A 27,744-nucleotide genomic window follows, 5' to 3' on the forward strand; every position below is an offset into this window, starting at 1 on the left:
CTTAAATTCACCAAACACTTCAACTCCCCTCCCATTTCACCGAGGACATGCAATTCCTGGATCTCCTCCATCTCTGCTCCCTTACTGCCCAACGCCTGGAGGAAGAACGCCTCATCTTCCGCCTCAGGATCCTCCAACCCCTTGGCCTCCATGTGGATTTCAACAGTTTCCTCATTTCCTCTCCTCTCACATTATCTCAGTTCCAACGTTCCAGCTCAGCACTGCCCTCACGACCTGTCCCACCTGTCCATTTACCTTCCCACCTATCCACTCCACCCTCCCCTCCAACCTATCACCTTTAACCCCACCTCCATCCATCTATTGCACTCTCAGCCACTTTACCCCAGCCCCACGTCCCTTCCACTTATCTCTCCACCCCAGAGGCTCCCAACCTAATTTTACTGTGTGCAGTTCTTTTTTTGAGGAAAGACATTCTGGCTATTGAGGGAGTGAAGCGTAGGTGCACAAGGTCAATTCTTGGAATGGTGGGACTACCTTATGCTGAAAGACTGGAGCGACTGGGCTTGTATACCCTTGAGTTTAGAAGACTAAGAGGGGATCTGATTGAGACATATAAGATTATTAAAGAATTGGACACTCTGGAGGCAGGAAACATGTTTCCGCTGATGGGTGAGTGCCGAACCAGAGGACACAGCTTAAAAATACGGGGTAGACCATTTAGGACAGAGATGAGGAGAAACTTCTTCACCCAGAAAGTGGTGGCTGTGTGGAATGCTCTGCCCCAGAGGGCAGTGGAGGCCCAGTCTCTGGATTCATTTAAGAAAGAGTTGGATAGAACTCTCAAGGATAGTGGAATCAAGGGCTATGGAGATAAGGCAGGAACAGGATACTGATTAAGGATGATCAGCCATGATCACATTGAATGGTGGTGCAGGCTTGAAGGGCAGAATGGCCTACTCCTGCACCTATTGTCTATTGTCTATTGATGAAGGACTTTTGCCCAAAACATTGATTTTCCTGCTCCTAGGATGCTACCTGACCTGCTGTGCTTTTCCAGCACCACACTCTCAACTCCAGCATGTGCAGTCCTCACTTTTGCCTATACAACACCGTCAGTCAACCTTTCCAGCACTACCTGCTCGACATGTGCCAAATGCTGTATAATTTACACTGGACTCATCAGCAATCATGGAGTTGAACCAGAGCAGAAGCAGGTCATCCTCAATCCCAAGGGTTTCCTGAAGGCAGGAGGATGGATGCGCTCACCAAATCGTGATACCTCGTCTAGTTGGAAATGGATTGGCATCATGGTGACTGTCCCTATACTAGCAGAGGGTAATGTGTTTCATATCATTACCCTCAGAGATGGAGTACTGGCTTTCTGCAGCTTGTGGGTAACATGTCTCCTGACTTCAAGGCCCTTTAAGTCACAAAAGTTTGAGGTTATTCACAAACCCAATTGCTGGTGTTGGATCACTCATGTTTCCTGTATGCACACTCCTCAACACCAGGCTAGAGATATCCTCATTCTCACTCTGTTAATAATAAACTAATCTCATTATCTGCAGTTTGGCATCTGCCCTCTGGTTAGTTTGAGCACCTCTTCCTCTGCAGGAGGATTACAATAGTGCTCTGGCTGTGAATGAGTTTGAGTGAAGATTAGTTTCCATACAGATGCATGGTTGTTCCTCAGTGTACATCACTCCAAATCTGAGAAGTTAACACAACAGATTGTTGAATTTTAAACAGAAACTGCAGTCATCTGAATTAGGTTCCTGAGATATTTTTGTACTGTTTAAAAAAAAATCATGCATATGTCAGCCCAACCTCAAAATCTTCCAATTCCCCAGATTGAATTACTCATCATTGCTAATTTCTGCTAATTGCATTAGTTTGCAGGCCTTCAAGGAGGCTTTTAAGGTTAATTTTTTAAGGCACAAGAGCACTAATGGGCACACTGTAAAAGCTTTTACTTTTTATCATTTATTAAGAAACTGACCATTTGTTACTAGCAAATGGCCTTGTATAGCATTTTGATGCACTTTCAATTATTTAAAATAGGATTACGACAGTTGGTGGAGGAGATACTGCAAATAAAATGTTTTTTAGAATGAAAGCATCTTCAGGTATTAATAAAACTACTGATTACCACATTTTAAAAAAAACTACCAAGGTACAATTTTCAAAACAAATGTGCAAACATTTTTAGAAAACTGTGCTGTTTAGCTGTGGTATTCCATAGTACATTTTAATGTTATGCAAGTGAGTTTGAGTGGAAATCTGAGGAGCAAAAACACATTTCTCGAAATGACTGCACTTTGCCCTCAGACCACACCTTGTCCTCAAAGTGGAAATCTAGCCTTAGACGTGAGCCTGCATCACAATTCTTATTGCAGTCTTATTACAGGCCTGAATTAGTTTGACAATACGATGGGACAATGCAATATTTATCTATAATTTGTTTATCTGATTGTAATATTTATCCTTTTAACTGTCTTATTTCTAACTTATACTATGAATTACTGTAAGGGAATGCAACTTCTTTTTTATTCCTCTTTTTATATTTAAGATTTGTACCTCGGTACTTTGTACCTAAGATGGTCATATCACAAACTTTTCACTGTACTCCTGTACTTCTATACTTGAGTACAAATGACAATAAAAGATATTATGTTCTACTAGGTTAATTGCAGGTGTGAAATGCTGATGTCTAATGTAAAACCTAAGATGCATGGTGTTTTTTAAAGTTAAACTAACATTGACATTAAACCGATTCCATATCATGCTCAGATTTTAAAAGATTTTGGGTAAAGAATGCAGCATTGAAATTCTTTGCATCCAAATATATTAAAAGTATAAAGGTATAAACAGCAAAAAAACCAGAAGAAAAAAATTGTTGGTTTGCTCTCAGCTTACATCCAAGCAGCCTTCAACAGCTATTATATGCTTCTGGGATCAATGCACACTGTAATTAATGATGTAAATTATGAAGAATTTCCCTTGCTTCATTAACATGTATTAAAATTTGATTACAATATTTAAATACAACTCCCAACTGTTTTCCTGATTAAAGAATAAACTTTACTTCAAATGAGTTACCTGGACAAAACATTGGTTAATGCTTGCACTCAAATATCAATCAGACTAATGCCATATCAAGTATTCAGTATCCATTCACTAATTTCATAAACTGTAATTTTGAGATAATTTGTATGTAGCAATAACTGAAGCAAAACTGATAATGAGCACATTCAATACATGGAAGTTGCCTTTAGAATACTCAGAACACTTCAGACAAATTTTAAGAAAATCTCTATTTATTATTACGAATAAATCCTGATCTTGAACATCTTTTTTTCCAAGGATTAAAATATTTTGCCATTAAAAATTGAACTTCACAACCTGAAATTCATAGAATCAGTGGAGGTCATTCAGCCCATTGAATCTACACTGACCCTCTGAAGAGTATCCCACCAAGATCCACTCCACTACCTTATCCCTGTAACCCTGTATTTCCCACAGCTAATCCACCCAGTTTGCACTTCCCTGGACACTGTGGTCAATTTAACATGCCCAAGCGACCTAACCTGCACATCTTTGGACAGTGGAGCGAAACCAGTGCACCCAGAGGAAACCCATGCAGACACGGGGAGAACGTACAAACTCCACACACACTGTCACCCAAGGGTGGAATCAAACCCACATCCCTGGCGCGGTAAGGCAGCAGTACTAACCACTGATCCATTGTGATCCAATGGAATTGGATAGTGCATGAGTATAGAACCAATTTTTCAGAATGGCCAAAAGAATCACTGAGAGCTCAGTTAAAAAGGTGGGTTTTTTAAGAGTTGTCTGAAAATAGGAGAGTGACATTCCCACAGAAACTTGAGGATTTAGGAAATGAATCCTTGAATGAGGATCTCAATAGCTAAAGGCTGGGGAGGCATCTTTCTGCTGATTACAAGAGATAATAAAAGACTAGAGTCAGAGGAAGGAAAGTTTTGAGGAAGTTATATCAAAGTTGGTGATTATAGACATAGGGAGAAGCAAAAAAATATGGTTGAAAATTTCAAATGATACTCACTCCCAGATTAATGGGATCTACTACACCTCTACATTCTATTCCACTGCCTTTAATCTTTATTCCCATAAACATTTAAAACCAGCTCAGCAACATTTAATAACATTCATAGCTTGGCCTTCTCTCAAACCTTTTTGATTTAGGTTATTCACTGAGTTGTGCAAAACAGAGCTTGATGTTTTGTTCCATTAAACAATAAACATTGTTTTATATTTGAAATTTTTTTTGTTTTAAACATCTTTAGAAATCTTTGAATGATTGAAAAGTTCCTCACCTTCATGTTAAGTTATCAGGTAAATTATTTACTTCTATGTCATAAGTGGGAAACGAACATACATTCGTAGCATCAGGTATCTCTGATGACAACATTACCCTTTTAACTCATTTAAAATTTGCTTTACTATTCAAAATTAAGACTGTTGCCATGAAGCCAAGAGAATCACAGTGAGAAGCTAAAGATAAATTTCAAGTCCCCTAATCTGTCAACAATAATGAACTTCAAGCTGTGGGAGTAACCAGGTTTTACCAGCGCTGTGCTGTGATCTCATTCATCTGATGCCAATTCAGTCCATTGTGGCTGTAAATCCTTGACAAATACACACCTTGCTTGCGGTTCTCAACTGCTGCTGCTTAGAGTTTGGTTAGCACTAAAACTCTGTTTAACAATAGTGCTCTGATATTGGAATAATTATTTTTTAATAAATGCCTGAGTAACACAATATTCTGCACTGAGATTATTACCCTGATGTACTTATGTAAGGTATAATTTGTCTGGTTACACACAAACCAGAAGTTTTTACTGTATCTTGGTACATGTGACAATAATAAATTAAATTAAATCAAGTTATATTAAGAAATTAAACACATCTAACATTAAATACTATTAGCCAGATTAAGTATAAGCAGAAATGATCAAATATTGTGGGTTACATGATAGCTTCAGGCTGCTGTGGCAGGAAATGCTATTGGCAGAAAGGTAACAGGCTGGAGATGTGGGGAAAGATAAATATACCAGAATTTTATTTGACTATGATGGGTGGTAGGAATATTTATGCAGAGGATTGGGTAAGTGGGATGAAGATAGTGATGAGTTAAGTTGGACAGTGTGGAAACAGTTGGCATGTATAGCCACATGGTTTCTCATGGGAGGGCAGTGAATCCTCACAGATTGAAAATGCAGTGGGTATGAAGGGATGTGTGTCTATCTATGCATCAGTGTGTGTGTCTGCGTATGTGTATATGTGCGTGTGTCTGCGCATGTGTATATGTGTGTGTCTGCGCATGTGTGTATGTGTTTGTGTCTGCACATGTGTATATGTGTGTGTGTGTCTGCGCATGTCTATATGTGTGCGTCTGCGCATGTGTATGTGTGTGTGTCTGCACCTGTGTATATGTGTGTGTGTCTGCACATGTGTATATGTGTGTGTGTGTGTCTACGCATGTGTATTTTTTTTTGTCTGCGCATGTGTGTATGTGTGTGTCTGCGCATGTGTGTATGTGTTTGGGTCTGCGCATATGTAAATGTGTGTGTCTGTGCATGTGTAAGTGTGTGTCTGTGCATATGTGACATTAGATGCAATTATTTTATGAACAATGTGAGTCCCACATCAGTGCATTAGTGACTGCTTTAAATTTCTGTAGTAACCCAAGGAGGCTGTAGTAAGCTTGGCTTACACTTTCATCCCATCATTTTCAGTTTACATGAACATTCAAAAGGCTTTTAATCAATTTAATATAAATTAAATTACATACACCAACTACATGGGTAGGAAGAGAGACAGGATCCTGTAAGCAGATTTCAGGGGGTTAGAGAAGAAATTATGAGGCAGGACCTTATATCCATAATCTCAGCTTTACTTCCAGTCAACACAGCTGCTAGGAAGTTCTGCATGTGCTGATCAGCAGAAATAGTTAGAGCCATTTGGTCCCAGTGCCATCTACTAGTGAGCATTAAAAAAAGGGTGGATTGGTGTGTAGGTAGGAAGGCTTCTTATTTTCAAGCATGAATTAGGCATAGTTCCTGGAGGGAAAGGGATCAAAGGCTATGGGGTGGAAGCAGGAACAGAGAACTGAGTGAGACAATCAAGCCAAGATCATATTGAACGATGGAGCAGGCTCCAAGGGTTTATTCCTGTTCCTATTTTCTATGTTTCTACCAAATTTCTGAGACATGAGGATCAGTTCTGGGACCAGTGGGACCTGTGCAGGCTGGAAAGGAAACATCTTAACAGGACTGGGACCAACATTTTGGCAAAAAGATTTACTGGTGCTGTTGGCAGCATTTAACCTAGCTTGTCTGGGGGACAGGAAATTGAACAACTCAAATTTGAAGAAAGTAAAGTCACTAAGCGGAAAAACTGTGAAGGATATTAGAAAACAGGGAAAACAATGTTAAGCATTGAGTGCAGAATGCATTCATATATGGATTATGTTACAAAGACAAAATTAAGGGTACTCTACCTGAATACTTGAAGCATTCACAACAAAATTGATGATCTAAATAGAGGTAAATGGGGGTGATCCAATTGTTATTACAGAAACATGACTACTTGTATTCAGGACTGGGAATTATTAAAAAATTGATAAGAATGAAAAGGAAGTGATGTTGCACTGATAATAAGGGATGGGATTAGTACATTAGTAAGAGAGGAACTCAGATTGGAAGAACAATGTGTAGAATCTCTTTAGGAGGAACTAAGAAACAGCAAGGGGCAATAGATATTGGTTGGAGTCATTTGTATGGCACCAAATAATGGTAGTGTGGGGCTTGATATAAATCAAAGTGAGAGAAACATGGACAACACAGTGACCTCAATCTGCATATCGACTGGGTTAACCAATTGAATACTAAAGCTGTGGAGGATGAGTTTCTGGAGTGTGTGGGAATGGTTTTCGAGAGCAGTATGTTGAGAAGCTAACAAGTGGACAAGCTATTTTAGATCTAGTATTATGTCATGAGAAAGAGCTAATTGATAACCTTGGAGAAGTTGGCAGCACCTGTGTTGAGGAAGCAGAGTTAATGTTTTGGGTCCAGTGACCCTTAAGTTCTGAAGGAAGTCCACAACTCAAAACATTAACTCTGTTTTCTCTATACAGATACTGCCATTTTGCCACGTTTCTCCAGCAATTTCTGTTTTTGTTTCAGATCTCCAGAATCTGCAGTTCTTATTATATGAGTAATAATCTTATGTAAAAGAACTTTTCATGATATGATATGATTTTACATTATGTTTGAAAGTAAGGTAGTTCATTCTGAAGCAAGAGAGTTACACTCAAATAAGTGAAACCATGAAGGCATGAAACACAAATTAACTGTGGGGGTTTGGGAAAATCCACCGAGGCAGTGGATTGTTAATAGAGAGCTGTTACAAGGCTTACAGCAACTACACATTCCTTCAAAGTGCAAACACTCAAAAAAGGGTCAGTCAGCTGTTGCTAACAATGGAAGTTCGGGTATTGTGTAAGATTAAAAGAAAAGGGCTATAAAGTTGCCAGAAATAGCAGAAAATCTGAGGAGGCTGTGTCTCCTGGCACCCCCGAAAGATTCACGTTACCCATGTGGAAGGTTCTGTAGGTGCATGCTTAGTGAACTGCTCTGCCAGAAAAAAAGAAGATGGTGCTCAAAGAAGCACAATCATTAAAAGTGAACATGATGGAGTGACATCATTGGCAGTACTTTCAGGGGAACTGCACATGCACATTTTGCGCAAATGTACTGAGTATATTTTGGCGGTGTCAGCAGACATTCTCATCCCCATGATTGAGAGGATTTTACAATAAAGCAAAGAAGAACTAAGAAACTGATAAAGAAAGGGTGAATAGAACATGAATGCAATCTCGCAAACAAAAAGCACAGAATCAGACTGTAAATGTTTCTATGTGTACCTAAAAAGAAAATGCTTTGGCTAAGACAAATGTGGATCCATTTCTGGCAGAGTCCGATGAATATTTAGTAATGGGGAGTAGAGAAATGGCACAGAAGCTAAATGATTACTTTGTATTGTTTTCACTGAGGAAGACAGAAGAAATCTCTCAGAATTAGAGATCCAACTGAACAGGGAGAATGAGAAGTTGAAGGAAACTGATGTCAGTAAGAAGATTGCACTGGAGGAATGAATGGGGCTGAAAGTTGATAATTTCCCATGACCTGATTACCTCCATCTGGGAGGGTTGAAGGAGCTGACTATAAAGATAGGCACTGGTGATCGTTTTCCAAAATTCTATCAATTCCGGAATGATTCCTGTCGCTTGGAAAGGAGCAAATGTCACTTTATTATTTAAGAGAACATAGCGAACTACAAATCTGTTAGCCTTACATCAGTAAGAGTGAAAATATTAGATTCTATCACAAAGGATGATATAATTGGACACTTGGATAATAATGGTTGGGAGGGGGCATGATGGCACAGTGGTTAGCACTATTTCCTCACAATGATGGGGATTGGGTTTGATTCCATCTTGGGCAACCATCTGTGTGGAGTTTTCAAGTTCTCCCCATGATTTCCTCCAGGTGCTCCGGTTTCCTCCCACAGTCCAGAGATGTGCAGGTTAGGTGAATTGGCCGTGCTAAATTGCCCATGATGTCCAGGAATATGCAGAATAAGTGGATTAACCATGGGAAAAATGCAGGCTAGGGTAAGGGGGCGGGTCAGGAAACTGATCACACAAGTCTCACAAACTTGACTGAGTTTTTTGAAGAAGTAACAAAGAAGATTGATGAGACTTGTGTGATCAGTTTCCCATAGTGAACCACTTAACAAACAGGTATATGCAGAATCTTGAGATCCCAAATGCCAAAGCAAGTTGACATTATGCTTGAGATAGGCTTTTGGTTCCAAGTGCAGCCAATTTGACATCTTGACTGAGTAGACTCATAGCTCTCTCTCTCTGATGTATGACTTCCAGGACTGCCTTCTTCCTTGCATCATTATTCTACAGGGTGCAGCTTCTTGCTGACGATAATTATTTGTAAGACTTAAACTTATGGTGTTGGTGGTCCTCCTGCAATACACTTTCTGTCGGACCTCTCTCAGTGATGATGCTTTGTTAGAATAATTTGTAATTTGTGGAATCGAAATATTAGAGAGTCTGGAGCACATCTATGGGTGTTCTTTGTTCTGTAGGTTAGCCATGTGGTACCAGGTTTGTCGCAGATATTGAATCCTCACCCTTGTTCCTTTATAATCCTCAGGAAGAAGATTGCAGGTTAGGAAGGCGGTGCTGAGTTCGAGGGATTTGACTGAGACAAGGTGAGGGGAGACAAAATGAGGAAACTAGAGAAATCTGAGTTTATCCCTTGTGGTTGGAGGGTTCCTAGGCAGAAGATGAGGCGTGGGGTGGTTGGGTTGGTTTACACCGACCTTTACACCGCTGAGGCTAAAAGCCAGCTACCCCACCTTCCTTCTGTGCCTCCCTCGTTTGGTCCACACCCCCCACCAACCCACCTTCCCCTGCAACCGCAAGAAATGCAAAACTTGCGCCCACACCTCCCCCCTTACTTCCCTCCAAGGCCCCAAGGGATCCTTCCATATCTGCCACAAATTCACCTCCACCTCCACACACATCATTTACTGCATCTGCTGCACCCGATGTGGCCTCCTCTATATTGGGGAGACAGGCCGCCTACTTGCGGAACGTTTCAGAGAACACCTCGGGACTCCCGGACCAACCAACCCAACCACCCCATGGCTCAATACTTCAACTCCCCTTCCCACTTCACCAAGGACATGCAGGTCCTTGGACTCCTCCATCGCCAGGCCATAGCAACACGACGGCTGGAGGAAGAGTGCTTCATCTTCCGCCTAGGAACCCTCCAACCACAAGGGATGAACTCAGATTTCTCCAGTTTCCTCATTTCCCCTTGTTATAAGTGATTTCTGTCTAGGCTTTCTGAATCTCCGGAGAATAGTTCCTGACACTTGGCTAACTATTCTAACTCTAGGGATCTGATTCAGAACAACCGGGTCCTGCCTCCGAACTCTGCCAACCGCGGACTGTCCTTTAACCCTTGTGTCAAGGGAGACTGTCTGCAAGGTTAAGTTCAAAAAGGCGAACTCCAAGTTGACTGGTATCAGCCCTTATCCCCACCGGCTATCACTTCTCCCGTGGCAAATCGAAATCCTGCGAGACACACACAGACGGAGCAACAGATGTTTATTCAATCTTCGAAGATTGGGCGAGTTCCAAAAAGGACTTCGGAAGTCGCAACGGGAGATTTTACAGCACTAATACTTATACATTATTTTTCCATTCAAATACATTGGTGATAATTTCATTGGTTTAAACATCTCACGCTATGGATTTTTCTTACATTAAAAATCATTAATGACAATTCCATTGGTTAAAGCATTTCACGCTTTTCTCTGTCAATTTCTTTAATTAAAATGTTATATTATTTTACAATTTATCTTCATGTTCTATTAGTTATAACATTTGTTGATTTTTGTGTATGTCATGAAAAGAGCTTTCATTGTATTTTGCCCTCTGTGTCTAATCGAAGCATTCCTTGGTTTCTTGCCCAAGGTTACCATGTTCCTGGCTTTACAGGGGTAACTTCTAGTTCATGCTTCATTATGGCCTAGTCAATCATTAGTTTCATAATTTAGCTTTTATTCATTAAACCTCAGTTTTAGTACAGTGAGTGTGTGTGTAGGTGTGTGAGTGAGTGTGTGTGAGTGTGTGTGTGTGTGGGTGTGTGTGTATGTGTGTGTGTGTGTGTGAGTGAGTGTATGTGTATGTGTGTGTGTGTAGGTGTGTGTATGTGAGTGAGTGAGTGTGTGTGTAGGTGTGTGTATGTGTGTGGGTTATGTGTGAGGTGTGTGTGTGTGTGTGTGTGAATGCATGAAACTGCAGAAATTACATTAACCATATCAATCCCCCCTGTCTTTTTATACAGTCTGTAATTTCTGCAACATAATCATGGCCTGTCTATTCCAATCAGCCTCAGGATCATTTGCATCAGCTTGAAGGTGAATGCCCACAACTGTATGCGGGTCACTCTTAATCAAAGTAGTCTCAATAAGGCGGGTAATTAGACCACGCAGACATGGAATTATACAACAGCCCAAAGCAACTAAAATCCCGATTACCAACAGAAGTGTAATCACCACTGAGACCATCACCCCCTTCCATTTATCGAACCACCGCTCTAGCCAGCCAGTCCAATTAGTATTTACATCTGAATTCTCAGCTATCTCATCAGCCAGTGCCTGGAGACCTTCCAGGGCACGGGTCACCGAGCCATCAGGTGCCGTATTGTTGGAAATAAAAGTACAACATTGAGAGCCTATCATGACACAAACGCCCCCCTTTTCAGCTAAGAGCATGTCCAAGGCCAGTCTATTTTCCCAAGCCATACGACTGGTGGCATCCAGTTATTCGGCCAAACCCTTTACTGCATCTCTAGTATGGTTAATAAACCTTGCTTGGTTATAATAAATGTAGTTTATCCAATCCACATTCTTATTAATAGTAACCCACCAGAATAGGGATGATTCAAAGCCTGCTGAAGTCTGGTTACGAGCTTTGAACTCATCAGGCACCCCCCCAGGGACCCCTATTGAATCAAGATAAATCCTTTCATCAACAGAAGTGGGTAGCAGTGATCTCTTATCTCTTCCTTTTCTCCCAACTAACTGTTCTCTTTCAAATGCCAAGGTGAATGGTATTGCCAATTGTACAATTGCACATATCCCCTTCCAATCAGGGGGCAGGGTGGGTCTCAGTAGTTTTCCTCCACAATACCACCACAGATCCGCTCGGGGAACGTTTAAAGATGAGTAATTTCTTCCTTCCACTGCTTCAGTAACGTTTTTAATCACCGAACACAATCTCAGCTCCCCCAAATCAATAGATCCACCCTGTCTATAAACACACGATGTGTGATTCCCAACAGCGGCAGAAAACACAGGGGGAGCTTGCCTCTTATGTCCTTTTAAGGGAGAGAACATAAAAGACAAAGAAGCACAATTCGGATTTTTCCATGCAGTCTCATCTTGATATAGGGCTATCATGCATTCCATGCCCTGTTTGTTTCGCTCCCACCCGAGCGGAAAGGGAACTACCTGAGACACTGTCCTACCGGAGGCACATGCATAGCAATTGACTTTTTACAGTATATTTAACCCATTCAATCCAGGCATTTGTTTCTCCATATCCTGTTTCTATTTCAAGAGTCTGTCTCAGGTCTTTAACCTCTATAACCTGCAGTGACTTTGGATCAGTGTAAGGGGTTAAAGGTTGCAGTTTAGAATTAAGGAATCCCAAAGGCTGTCCCCGTCCGACGCCAATTCAAAAACAGCAGGCCACAAAACGCTTCCCATACACTGTCATCTCTATCTTTAAATCCTTACTAAGGAGTTGGGACCCATTTTTATGGGGAAATGAGTCTTCAGAGGAAGCATTTTCTTAATGGTGAGATATATATAGGATGACACTTCCTGTCAAAACAGTTTAGGGCTGGGCTAAAGGGGGCTCTATGGATAGTGATGCTAGGCGGTGGCTTTTGCGGTTCGGTAGGGTGTGAAGAAATATCTTGGAGGAAAGATATTCCCTTTGAAACTCTACATCTGGGCATTCTACTTAGGCTGCAAGCATCAATTTTTATAACTTGTGGAAATTCCGAAACAGAAATCATTAACACAACATCTGAAAAAGATATATGAGCAAAACTCAGAAGTAACAGGAATAGCAGCATAATTCTGACTAGTGCTAAGAACTTAAACAATATATCAAAGCACAAAACAAGATTAACATACAATTCTGAAGAAACAGTCCCCGCACTCACGTCGCCATAGTATAGTCAGTTAATCAAAGTCTGTTCAGTCTGAGTTATAGTGGGTCACGTGTTGATTCGGCTGTCCAGACTCCTTTCTTAACTGGAGAGGTGACTGGCCATTTGCCAGCTTTTCTCCGCCGTTCAGTGGTGAGGAGTACTAGGAACGGGCCGTCCCACACAAGTTCGAGAGTTAACTGTTGTCAGTGTTTGATCAAAACCCCTTCACCGGGTTCAATAGTGTGCACAGCGAAATCCAGAGGTGGTGTCTGAGTCAGGAGTCCCTGGTGAAGTAAACGAGAAACAGCGAAGCCCAGGGTCTCAACATATTTACAGATACACATATCTCGTGACTCAAGCTCTAGGTGATAAACACTCAAACATTCATGCACTAACGAACAGATGATTTTCAGCCAGAAACACAACAAAATGTAATAGCTTCCGTTCTTTCTCTGTAGGTCCTCACACACAGCCAGTCTCTCTCTCTCTCTCTCTCTCTCATATGGTGTTGGTCTCTCTGTCTATGTCTGCCTGTCACTGTCTCCTGTGTCTGCGCATCGGAGCTCATAGCGACCTCCCCTCGACCACCAGGTCTTCAAGTGCTAATTCTTTTTCCCCAACTATCTCCACTCGCAGTCTCCAGTACTGCTGGGCAGTCCCCATGTGGCAGATCTTCCCCCCCTTTTTCCCGGAGGTCACTGCTCTACATATGGAACTGTTCAGGGTCGGTTGTCAGTAACATTTTAATTCTTTCAAGCACATCGCAGTTGTCAAATGTAATGTTTTCCCTGTGTCTGGGCGCATCCGCCCCCGGAGCTCCCGCTCCCTACCTACCGTTTTTCAATGCAGCCCTACGCGCCGTATAGCCCCCACGAACAATCTCAGCGCAATACAGTCTACTTACTGTCTCAACGTCCTGAAACTCACTCTCAAGTTACCCATATTAATTCGCATCTACCCTCAGAGTTTCTGTTCCCCCCTGCCTTATCAGCCGCCTATTTCTTTGTACATCTGTTCCGGAGCCACTGCTCCCCTGCCTCACTGGCAGCCTATCTCTCTGTGTAACTGGGTACATTTGCCCCTGGAGCCCCTGCTCCCCTGCCTCATTTTCCTGAAGGTGGATACCACCCCTCATGTCGTGTGAATTTGGAATTGTTCTAACTTATTACTACCTTGCACTCAATCTCATGAATGGTCCTCCTTTCCATAAGAAGTCAGCCGGATTTGAACATGCACCCACCTCTATCTTAAGGTCCTCTCTATCTAAGAGCACTGCTTCATATTTCAGGATTCGGGAGTCTGTGAGCCATCGTCCCGCTTTTTGATTCAGAATAGTGCGGACTTGGTGAGGAGTAACCACAGTCAGTGGTGCTCCAAACGTCAGTTTCTGGCTTTCTTCCACAGCTTAGCAGTGGCTGCTACTGCTTGTAGCATAATTATCTATCCAGAGTCTGCAATAACCTAGCAAACCCAGGAACTTTCGGAGTTCCCTCTTAATTCGGGGTAGTCCTAATTCTACAATTCCCTTTACTCTTTCAGGGCTTATTCTCTTCTGCCCTTGACTGATTAAATGCTCTAAATATCTTACTTCCCGTTCCACATACTGTAGTTTGTTCTGACTAACTCGCAATCCCTTCACTGCAAGGTAGTTTAATAAATCATTGGTTCCCTGCTGTGTGTCAGTTTGGGTGGGACCGGACAACAGGAGGTCGTCCACATACTGAATTAACTTTAAAGTTGGTCTTAAAGTCAAGCCCTCAAGAACTTGTTCTAGGATCTGTCCAAACAAGTTTGGTGACTCGGTAAAACCTTCAGCTAAGACAGTCCACCTATACTGCTGTTTTCTCCCAGTATCAGGGTCCTCCTTAAGTTCTAATAAAATCATATCATGAGAAAAAAAAATAACGTTGAGCATTCATAAAATTACAATCAAAAATAGCACACTGAATCAAATGACAAACAAGTTTCACACATAAAACCATTAACAAACAGATGAATTCAAGCCAGAGCACAAAGTGTTAAACTGCTTGTTAGCTGAGAAGCCTTTTTAAAAAAAAATCCATACACAAACACAAATTCTCACATCCACAGAGACCTTTTTACAATCAAATTTACACACACAAAGACACACATAAATCTTCACCAACACAAAATTCCTATCGGGGGCCGGCCCACAAAGACATAAATATTCAGATTTAGATAACCACCTTATTTATCCGACTCCTTTTGTCTTTCATACAGTCCTCCCTTACTACTGCTACCATTATGTCTCTCTATACAAATACTTTCTGAACCTCCTGTAACAACTCCGACTCATTTCTACCGTTCCCGTCCTCTATCTTCTGTAACTTCTTCTGGATATCAGGCCATGCCTTTGTCACAAAGTGAACCTTTACAATCCGTCATCCTATTTCCCCATCTGGGTCTATACCCGAACATTTCCTAACCGACTCCCTTAATCTGTGTAAGAATGCACAGGGAGACTCGTCCTTTCCCTGCCTCAGGTCGAAAACCTTGGCTAAATTTTGTTGTTTGGGGATGCAAGTTTGTATCCCTTGGATTATCAAATTTTGCATGTCTAACATATTATTCCACCCTTCTATATTGTGGTGGTCCCAGTTAGGGTTCTGAAGGGGATATTTGTCTTCACCCCTAACCATCCCCCTCTCATGCCAAATTGTCCGGCAAGCTTAATACCGGCACTGCTACTAGTTTTTTTTTAATCTCAATTAACACTTTCCCTATCCAGTATCTCCATATAAGTCTCCTTTCTCCCCCAGTAAATAGTATATTCAAAAATAGACATTAACTCAGCCCACATATACAGACTGGGCCTCAAAAATTAATTTGTTCTGACAATCCTATCGGATTCTCATCCAGGACCGTCATTTCCTTCTAAATGTTCCGACCTCCCCACTGGTGAGGGGGTCACACACAAACCCAATCTCCTTGTCCCCTATCAGCACTTTAGTCGATATGTTCTTCCTTTTTTTAAGAAATATTGCAATGTTCCTAGCTTCTCATATCCTCAAACACCAATTTATTAATTCATGCTTGACTAACTTTAAAGCCTGTTCCTAACTTGTAAACATATTTATATATTTACGTCCATTTATTCAGTATTTAATTTTTAAAATGTAAAATGCATACAGTTCCCAATTTTGAAATCCACTGTAATCACCCAGATTTAGTACTCTAATTTAGATCCAAAATTAGTTTTCTTATGTACTCCTGACCAATTATTTCTCAATTACAATACTTTAGGTCGTAAAATAATCAGAGCTGTCTTACAATAATTTGTCAATTCAAGTTTTTAAAAAAATTCTAATGGCCGAATCCAAGGTCTCAGATAATAACCATGGAAGTTATCGTCTTTTTTTTTCCCGACAGTCTACTGTTGAACTGAAACTACAACTGTCCTTCACATATTGAAAATAAATCATGTTAAGTTTACGTAAAGATCACATTTAAAATAATCCTGGAACTCAAGCTCCAGTGAATAAAACTTCCTCATTCAATCACCAACAAACCAATGTGCATTCAAACCGAATCACAGAGGGTTAAATGTTTTGCGAGCAGTTCTCGCACTCTCTCTCTCTCTGTCGGTCTTACTGCAAGCTGCTGGTAAAAAATAAACTTCAGTTGTCTTATATAATTTGAGTTTAATGGGGCTACAACAAATCCTGTGGTCCGTTCCCCAAACGGGACCTCCCGTAGGGGACACAGTCTCACTACTTCTTTATCACCTTTTCCCCTCATCTCTCTCTCCTTTAGTCGTGCAGATCTCCTTACCCCCTCAGCCCCTGCTGCTGTGGCTTCTACGTCCCCTTCGCCAGATCCCCTGGATCCCGCTCCCGATTCTCCAACGGCCGCTGCCGTTGTTCCTCCTGAAGAGCATATGGCGGGGGTGCCACAGGCGGGGGTAAGTTCTCTAACACTTCCCACTTACTTTCATTCAGTGGGGTTAAAGGATATAAGGGTACTGGGGTTGGAGCAGTTGCTGTCAGGTTCCCTACCCAACATGCAGCATACTCGCTCTCCTTTAAACCTGGATACTGTTTATTCTTTACATAATCATTTAAAATTTGACAAACCCAATCCTCGTCCGATTGGGTTTCTTCCCCCAATCCATCAGGCTCCTTAACACTGTATGATCGGACTCTTTCCCATCTGAATTACTTTACACAACTTCGAATTGCTGTGAAAAAAATGTCTATTATTCATCATTCTTCTATTACACTGTAACTTGCATGGTTTGCACTTCTTCTGCACTTTATGCCGTGTATAATTGTGTAGCTTGTGCTGTCCATGTAGCACCATCGGTCCTGGAGGAACACTGTCTCATTTTTACTGTATCTGCTGTACATAGTAGAAATGGCAAATAAAAGCTACTCTACTACTCTAAATGTTACAATGAACTGACCAAATGCAGCTCTAACATCCAGGCTCACAGTCTCCTTAACATTGTTGCAACAGCTCATTTTCATTAATACAACAATCAATGGTCATTAATCTTCACCAACATGACCTTTTTGTTTGCTTTAACAGTTGCAAGTTCAAGGTAGGAGACTCACAAATAAATCTAGTTTTCTCCCTTTTTAATTGAGAAATGCACAAAAAAGGTGATTGTGCTTTCTCAATTACAGTTTGTTACAGTTACAAGGTAATGATAGACAAGGGTTCATTCCACCTTACTTCATTCATCAAGAGAGATCTTAATGCCTACCCACACTTTTGTTTCTTAAATCATTCCAATGATTTTCTGCTCTGCTCACAATGTATCCATCAATCACTCTCAGTGTTAGGGAAGAATTTGCTACTTTCAGTCTCAGAATTAACTTGCATTAGTTTGAATCTGTGTATCCTGATTCTATTCCAGATCAATTTCAAGTAATATTCCTGGTTGATAATTGCACATACCACTACGTGATCAGTTCTCTTCTCCAGGCTGAAAGCAAGTATTACCTTCCTACTTGTAGTTTTCAAACTGCTCTTCATTAAATGTAATATCCCTCAGTTCTGCCCACTTCATGCGCACTTTGTTCTTTTCATTCTGCAACTTAACCTCATTCTCCAATTTCACATTCCCTCTGAGATTGGTATCATATGACAATTTATCCACTTTGCATTGAGTTCCTAAAATCCAGGTTTCTTATGGATACAGAGTTAGTTAAGCGAGTGGAACAGAGTAGTCATGAGTGGTTACAATTTAAACTGGAGGAAGGAAGTGGTATATCCTACAGCTCGTTGTTAGAATCACTGCTTTTCTTTACATACGTATTAGTGACTGAGATTTGGGTGTATAGGGCACACTTTCATCAAGATGAAGGGCTCCAGCCCGAAATGTCGAGTTTCCTGCTCCTTGGTTGCTGCTTCCAGCAACACTCTCAACTTTAAGAATACATTGACAGTCTGAAAGAAAGGGCAGAGAAATGTGAAGTGATGCATTTTGCTCAGTAGAAGAATGAAGAGAAATAATAGAAAGTGAAGGGTAAAATTATATATATGCAAATCATTTAATGTGGCGACACAAGTTGAGAATGCAGTTTAAAAAAAACCCCTCAGGATCTTGAGCTTTATGAAGAGAAGTACAGTGCAAGAAAGCAATGACATTCTGGTGATCAAAATCTAGGGGTTCAAGTAGAGTATTTTCTCCCATGCTGGGAACTGAACGTCCAGAAGATCATCACGGCTTTAGACCGGCTGAAGAAAAGATTTACAACCATGGTTCCAGTGATGAGGGGCATCAGTCACTTCGATAGATTGGGAAGCTGGGCCCATCCTTAGGAAAAAGAAATTTGGGAGGAGATTTGTTAGCGGTGTACAAAATCATGAGGATATAGACAGAGTGGACAGAGAGCAGTTGTTGTCATTGATGGCAGTACTGAGAATTAAGGGACACAAATGTTACGGAAATGACAACAAGACCAAACAACAAGTTGATGAAAAGCTTTTGTAATGTAATGAGTCACTGGGATGTGAAATGCATTGCTCAGCATGTGGTGGAAGGAGATTCAATCAACACCTATTCTGTGATTCAATGTAAATACATTTACAATAGTCGTGATCCCAATATCAACTCGTGAAGCACCCCATTCTCTTCACTACAATTATATTCTCAATAAATATTTGCCTTTGCTACCTTCCAGTGAGTTTCTTTTCTCTATTCCAAGAATTGATCCTAAATCACCACGCCATAGGATTTAACTAATAACTTTTCTTGTGGAACGGAGGAACATAGGAACTGGAGTAGACCATTCAGCCACACAAAAGCTTTACGTCAAACATAATCAACGTCTATCAAACTCTATTTTAAATATACCTGTAATTAAAAGACTGAGTCATCTGGGCCAGAGAATTCCAAAAATTCACAACCCTCTCTGAAAAAAATTTCTCATCCAGGTCTGAAATGGCATCCACCTTATTTTTACATTGTCATCCCTGGTTCTGGACTCCCAACCAGGGGAAATATCTTACACGTACCTGCCTTGTCTATCCCCTTAAGCAGTTTGTAGATTTTAATGAAATCACCTCTAATTGTTTGAAACTGCACAGAATCTAGGTCCAGTTTGTCAAATCTCCAAACAAAGAGCAGTTCAGCAATCCCAGGAATGTTTTTTTAATTACTCATGGGTTGTAGGCATCACTGGCTGAATCAGCATTTATTACCCATCCCTAGTTGCCCTTGAGAAGATGCTAGTGAGCTGTCTTCTTAAACTGCTATAGACTGTTTGGTGTAAGTTAGTGTGGTTTGGTAATCACAACACCATTAGGGAGGGAGTTCCAGGATTTAGATCCAATCACACCGAAGGAACAATGATATACTTCCAAGTCAGGATGGTGAGTGGCTTGGAGAAGAACTTGCAGGTGATAGTATTCTGATGTAACTTCTGCTCTTATCCTTCAAGATGGTACTAATCATAGGTTTAGAAGGTGCTGTACAAGGAAACCTGGTGAATTTCTACAGTACATCTTGCAGAGTGTACACACTGCTGCTCCTAAGTGGTGGTGATCATGGTGGGACTGAATGTTTGTTCAGTGGTGCCAATCAAGTATGCTGCTTTGTCCTAGAAAACATTAAACTTCTTGAGTGTTGTTGGAATTGCACTCATCCAGGGAAATGGGATGTAATTTGTCGATGGTGGACAGGTTTTGAGGAGTCAGGAAATTAGTTGCATGGCACAGTATTGCAAGCCTCTGACCTGCACTTATATGACCAACTCAGTTCAGTTTATGATCAGTGGTAACTTCCAGGATGTTGACAGTGGAGTGAACATTTGTTGCAATCATTCTATAGCCATAACGTCCTTCCTGAGTTAAGGAAACTGAATTTTACACATGTTCTAACTAAGCCCCTATACAACTTCATTACTCCTATACTCACATCCATTTGCATTCTATTAGACTGTCTAATACCTGTTTATTAGTCTACAGTGACTTATTGACAAGGACGCTGTGGTACATCTGTGCTTAACAATTTACAATTTAAGAACTATTCCGCACATCTGTTCTCCTCCCAAGGTGGATATATCACATTTTCCCTCATTATACTCCATTTGCCATGTTCTTGTCCCTTCCCTGAGCCTGTTGAAATCCTTCTGAAGCTGTTTAACAACTTCTTTATAACACATATTCCTGCTTAGCTTTGTATCATCTGTAACTCTGGAAATATTACATTTGATCCCCACATAATTGATATTTCTTGTAAACAGCAGGATTCTAAGCACTAACCCTTGCAGAACCCCACTAGTGAGAGCCTGCTGATGTAAGAATGACTGGTTTATTTATACTCTCTGTTTTCCACCTGTTAGCCAATCCGCAATACAGGCTGAAATGACTGCACAGAGGCCGGTATCCATTGCAAAATCAGCCTTTATTTACATATGAACAGTTCTTGATTTTAGGACTGCCTCATTCAGAGGCAGGGACCAGAGTGTCAGGATCTCTGACACTCACCCTTTCTATCTGTCCGGCAGGGCTCCCTAATCGGACCAGATTAACAGCTCCAATCAGGGAACTCATATTCTATGAAGTCCAGCTGGCTGACTTTGTTATGATCAATACTATCCCATGTACTTTCATTGTGATAAAGAGAATTGACAAAGTAGACATAGAGTGGATAGGAACAGGAGTACGGCATTCAAGCTCTCAAGCCTATCCCACCATTCAATGAGATCTTGGCTGATTTGTGACCTAATTATATATACGGGCCTTTAATACATATCCCATAATACCTTTGCTTAACAAAATTGTATCTGTCTCAGACTTAAAATTAACACCAGATCCAGCATCCACTGTCACTTGTAGAAGAGAGATCCAAACGTTTGCCATCATTTATGTGTAGAAATACTTTCACACATCTCTCCTGAACAGTCTGGCTCTGATTCTCACACAACGCCCCGATTCTAGAATTCCCAACCATTCAAAATCTCTATCTACCCTGTCTTTTCCCGTTAATATCTTGAACACTTCAATTAGATCACCCTTTAATGTTCTATATTCTATAAAGATAAAAGGCCTAGTTTATGTACTCTCTCTTCATAATCTAACTCCTGAATTCCAGGTATCATTCTTGTAAATTGACGTTGTAATCCCCCCGGCCATTATATCTTCCCTAAGGCATGGTGCCCAGATCTGCTCTCAGTACTCCAAGTGTGATCGAACCAGGGTTTTACATAACTGCAACACTACTTCGGAATCTACTACTCCAGTCCTCTCAATATAAAGGCCAGAATTCCATTAGCTTTCTTGATTATTTTCTGCACCTGTTTGTGATATTTTAAATATCTACACACGTGAACTCCCAACCACAATCCTGATCTATCCTTTCTTGGTCCAAAATGGATAACCTCACAAAGGGATCTCAATCACCTTGTGGGAAAATCTAGAACAAGAGGGTTATAGTTTTAGAGGAGAAAGTGAGGACTGCAGATGCTGGAGATCAGAGCTGAAAATGTGTTGCTGGAAAAACACAGCAGATCAGGCAGCATCCAAGGAGCAGGAGAATCGATATTTTGGGCATGAGCCCTTCTTCATGAATGAGGAAAGTGTGTCCAGCAGGCTAAGATAAAAGGTAGGGAGGAGGGACTTGCGGGAGGGGCATTGGAAATGCGGTAGGTGGAAGGAGATCAAGGTGAGGGTGATAGGCCGGAGTGGGGGTGGGGGCGGAAAGGTCAGGAAGAAGATTGCAGGTCAAGAAGGCGGTGCTGAGTTCGAGGGATTTGACTGAGACAAGGTGGGGGAGGGTGATATGGTTAATGTAATTTCTGCAGTTTCATGCATTCACACACACACACACACACACCTCACACATAACCCACACACACACACACACACATACACACACCCACACACACACACACACACACACACACACCTCACACATACTCACTCACACACCTACACACACACTCACTGTACTAAAACTGAGGTTTAATGAATAAAAGCTAAATTATGAAACTAATGATTGACTAGGCCATAATGAAGCATGAACTAGAAGTTACCCCTGTAAAGCCAGGAACATGGTAACCTTGGGCAAGAAACCAAGGAATGCTTCGATTAGACACAGAGGGCAAAATACAATGAAAGCTCTTTTCATGACATACACAAAAATCAACAAATGTTATAACTAATAGAACATGAAGATAAATTGTAAAATAATATAACATTTTAATTAAAGAAATTGGCAGAGAAAAGCGTGAAATGCTTTAACCAATGGAATTGTCATTAATGATTTTTAATGTAAGAAAAATCCATAGCGTGAGATGTTTAAACCAATGAAATTATCACCAATGTATTTGAATGGAAAAATAATGTATAAGTATTAGGGCTGTAAAATCTCCCGTTGCGACTTCCGAAGTCCTTTTTGGAACTCGCCCAATCTTCGAAGATTGAATAAACATCTGTTGCTCCGTCTGTGTGTGTCTCGCAGTATTTCGATTTGCCACGGGAGAAGTGATAGCCGGTGGGGATAAGGGCTGATACCAGTCAACTTGGAGTTCGCCTTTTTGAACTTAACCTTGCGACAGTCTCCCTTGACACAAGGGTTAAAGGACAGTCCGCGGTTGGCAGAGTTCGGAGGCAGGACCCGGTTGTTCTGAATCAGATCCCTAGAGTTAGAATAGTTAGCCAAGTGTCAGGAACTATTCTCCGGAGATTCAGAAAGCCTAGACAGAAATCACTTATAACAAATTTGGGGGCTCGTGTCCGGGATCCTAAACAGAACTCCCACGGGAGGCTCTGAATGATTCTGGGACACTGTGACACACACAGATGTTTGAGCAAACGATGTGAATAGGTGGCGCTCGCAATAAAGTAAAAAGGTTGAAGCTTCGAAAAAGTAAAAAGGTGATTTTTTACTTTGAGTCGGACAACTCCGTGCACAGGATCAAGGTAAGAACCTTCTCTGGTATTTTGGGGCTTTCGCGGAATTGAGAAGGGTACACTGCCTTGTCGACTCGGTGGTTGTGACAGGTAACCGGGATACAAGGGTTAATTGAGTAACCAGAGTGTAGGTTAGCCTGAAGACCAACCATGGGTGGCCGAGGTTCCAGGTCTAAAAAGGATGCAACGTGTGGTGTAAATGTCTGTAATGGAGACTCTGATGATCTTCTCAGCTGTCCTCACTATCCGTTGAAGGGTCTTGTAATCTGAGACAGTGCAATTCCGGAACCAGGCAGTGATGCAGCAGCTCAGAGTACTTTCAACGAACCCTCTGTAGAATGCGGTGTGGATGGGGGGTTTTGGGAGGTGGGATTTCCTCAGCCTTCGCAAAAAGTAGAGATGCTGCTGGGCTTCCTTGGCTATTTATTTCAAACAATATAGACAATAGACAATAGACAATAGGTGCAGGAGTAGGCCATTCAGCCCTTCGAGCCTGCACCACCATTCAATATGATCATGGCTATCATTCCTAATTAGTATCCTCTTCCTGCCTTATCTCCATAACCCTTGATTCCACTATCTTTGAGAGCTCTATCCAACTCTTTCTTAAATGAATCCAGAGACTGGGCCTCCACTGCCCTCTGGGGCAGAGCATTCCACACAGCCACCACTTTCTGGGTGAAGAAGTTTCTCCTCATCTCTGTCCTAAATGGTCCCCTCTGTATTTTTTTAATATTTTAAAAATATTTTATATATTATAATATTTTATAAATTTTAAAAATACTATGGAGGAAAATGTTCTTGATGTAGTTCAAGGTCAAAAGGCATCCATTCTTTGGGATAACAAATTAAAAGTTGATTTATAAACAGTACCTGCATTGACTTCTGGTTTGAGCTGATTAGCTGTTGTAGCTGATGTGAAAATAATGGTTCCTCGAAAGGACTCTGAAGCCCTGGGCTAAGAAGTGTGGGGAAATAAAGCAGCAACTTGACCCTACTGGCCAGTATATATGTGTAGATGTTGAATGTATCAGGAGCATACTCAGTTTTTATCCTACTGCCACCTCTTTATATTCCTATTCAACACAGAAACATAGGACCAGGAATAAACCATTCAACCCCTTGAGCCTGTTCCTCCATTCAATGAGATCATGGTTGCTCTGTGGCCTAAGCCCCTGTATCTGCCTTTGGGACATATCCATTAATACCTTTCCATAACCAAAAAGTATCTATTTCAGATTCAAAATTAACAACTGATTCAGCATCTAGTGCAGTTTGTGGAAGAAAGTTCAAAACATCTGGCACCCTTTGTGTGTAGAAGTGCTTCCTAACATCTCTCCTGAATGGTCTGACCCTAATTCTCAGACGATGTCCCTGGCTCTACAATCCCCAAACAGTGGAAATAGTTTATTTTTATCTATCCTGTCTTTTCCTGTTAGTATCTGAATACCCCTTAACCTTCTAAATTCCAAAGAAAACAAGTCTAATTTGTATAATCTCTCCTCTTAACTTAACTGCTGAAGTTCAAGTATCATTCCTGTACTTTCTCGATATCCTTCCTAAGATGTAGTGCTCATATCTACTCACAGTACTCCAAGTAGGATCTAACCAGGGTTTTGTGGAGTTGCAGCACAACTTCTGCATCCCAGAAAGTAATGGCCTAACGTCTTCACTATTTGGACTGATACTTGAAGAATAAATATTTGGATTAGGTACTAATAGTCTGTGACTTTTGTGGAATACCAGGGTCACTTATGGATGGAAAGGCTGCTGTGATGACTATAAGCAAATTTAGTATCATGCCTCAAGCGAAGTGGGTTAACCCTTTGAGATCTTGTGAGGTCAACCCATGTGACTTAGTTTAACACAGCTTTCACTGGCAGCTCCAGAAGGACTGCTGCTCACATTTAGTTGAATGCTCAGTTACTTGCTGTGGTGCCAATTTTGGAAGTTTGCATTGATAATGTAGAAACGAATTTCGATGAGAACTTCATCATTTGATATCCAGGCCATGAACATATTGACAAATGATTTTTGTGCTCCCACTTGCTATCTGTTATAACTTTAGCTCAAAATTGACAGACATTATGACTAGCTGTAAGGGGTCACCAGTGTTACATTGAAACAAACAAACAAATTAGGAGCAGAAGTCATTCATTTAACGCTTCAATTCTGCTCTGCCATTCAATAACTTAATGGTTGGTCTGTCTGTTCCAAAGTCCATCCACCCCTGACCTCCCTTGATTTCCATGCCTGACAAGAATCTATGTACTTCTGCCTTAAAAATATTCAATAATAACCTGTCACTATTGTTTTCTGAAGCAAAGAGTTCCAACCATCTGAGAGGAAACAAAATCTCATCTCAGTCCTGAAAGGGTGACCCTAGTTTTAAAATGGTGCCCCTTGGCTCTGCATCGACAAGAGTCAACACCATTTACACATTGGAAAGACCATTTAAGACCATGTAAATTTCAATCAAATCTCCCTTGCTATTTTAAACTCAGCACAGCCTATGAAATCCTTCCTCATAACATAACCTGCTCATTTCTGGGGTCAATCTAGTAAACCTCCTTCAAGTCATCTCCAATGCACTTTTATCCTTCCTTAAACGTGAAGAGAAAAATTGCACAGTATCAAGAATGTAGTCTTACCAATTCTCTAAATAACTAAAGTATCCTTTTTAGTGCACAACTCCTCTTGTAATAAAGGACAACATTCCATTAGTCTTCTTAATCCCTCACTATACGAGCATACTATCTTTTTGTGACTCTGCAGTAGAGCACCTAGACTGCATCTCAGAATTCAGTCGTCATTCACCAATTAAATAACACTGTGCTTTTAAATTCTTCCTGTGAGCATCTTCCCACATTACACTCCACCTGCCAGATTTTTGTCCATTGATTTTCCTTTCTATATTAATATGCATCCTTGATATGTCATCTGCATGACATAATTTCCCACCAATTTAATTTCATTTACAAATTGAGCTATCATGCCTTCAATAATGAATTGAAATTGTAAATATTGAGGACCCCGCACAAGCCCCTACTGGATTTTATTCATGAAATCCTGCCAATCTGAAAATGAACCAATTATGCATATTTGCTGTTTGCAGCTAGCCAATCTTTTATTATCCATGCCAATATGTTTAACTGTATATAATGCACTCCTACTTTGTGTGTTGTAAACCTTGTAAAGTGTCTTCTGGAAATCCAAGGATAGCACATTAACAGACTCCCCTTCATCCACATCATGTTTTTTCTCAAATAATTCCCATAAATTGGTTGAATGAGATTTTACAAAATCTTCCTGACTTATCCTGATTGCCCTAAGATTTCCTAAGAGTCGTTATAGCTTCCTTAATAATTTAATCTATCACCTTTCCTACGATGGGTATCAAGCTAACTAGCCTAAAGTTTTCTGCCTCCCTCCGTTCCTGAAATATTTTTCAGTCTAATGGAGCTTTTCCTGGATCTAATGAATTTTAGAAAATTAAGCCAATGCATTGTTTTGTACCTCTTTTAAGATCCTTGGATGCAGTGCATCAGAAACCAGAGACTTGTCAGCACACAGTCCATCTGTTTGCTCAGCACCACTCCCCTCATGATTGTAATTTTAATATTATAATTCCATTCTTCCTTCGAAGTCCTGATTATGATCAGGATGCTTTTGTATTGTCTATAGTGATAGAAGAAAATATTTATTTGTTACATCTACCACTTCTTTATTATCCACTAACTCCCCATTCTCACATTCCAGAGGATCAAGACTCATTTATCTTACTCTTTTTCCTTTATCAACATCAATAGAAATGCTTTTGAGGGTTTTTGGGGGTTTCCTAATTGTCTTATTATGGGAAGAGGTAGGCTCAGAAGTCTCTAAATTGGGATTAAGTGGAATAAAATGCATAGAATCTGGTGTACAGGCAGTCTCCCCAGATTGTGAATTGGTTCTGTTCTGGAGTCGGATGCAAATTGGAACATGATGCAGGATAACATAAAGCAGCTATTCATAAGTACAGGGAATATTTGCGCGTCCATTTTTCAAAATTACATGCCTGTATGACATCGTGTTCATATGTATGAACATTCATAAATTGACATTTTAAATCTAGGACCCCCTGTATTAACAACTCTGCCAAGTGTTAACCTTGGAGAAACTGAGGACTGCAGAAGCTGGAGATCAGAGCTGAAAAATGTGTTGCTGGAAAAGCGCAGCAGGTCAGGCAACATCCAAGGTGCAGGAGAATCAATGTTTCGGGCATAAGCCCTTCTTCAGGAATGAGGAAGGTATGCCAAGCAGGCAGAGATAAAAGGTAGGGAGGAGGGACTTGGGGGAGGGGTGTTGGGAATGCGATAGGTGGAAGGAGGTTAAGGTGAGGGTGATAGGCTGGAGAGGGGGTGGGAGCGTAAGAAGATTGCAGGTCAAGAAGGCGGTGTTGAGTCCGAGGGTTGGGACTGAGATAAGGTGGGGGGGGGGGGGGGAGGGGAAATGAGGAATCTGGAGAAATCATTATTCATCCCTTGTGGTTGGAGAGCTCCTAGGC

This window comes from Hemiscyllium ocellatum, chromosome 1 (genome assembly GCF_020745735.1).
Source record: "Hemiscyllium ocellatum isolate sHemOce1 chromosome 1, sHemOce1.pat.X.cur, whole genome shotgun sequence".
Taxonomy (NCBI): Eukaryota; Metazoa; Chordata; class Chondrichthyes; order Orectolobiformes; family Hemiscylliidae; genus Hemiscyllium; species Hemiscyllium ocellatum.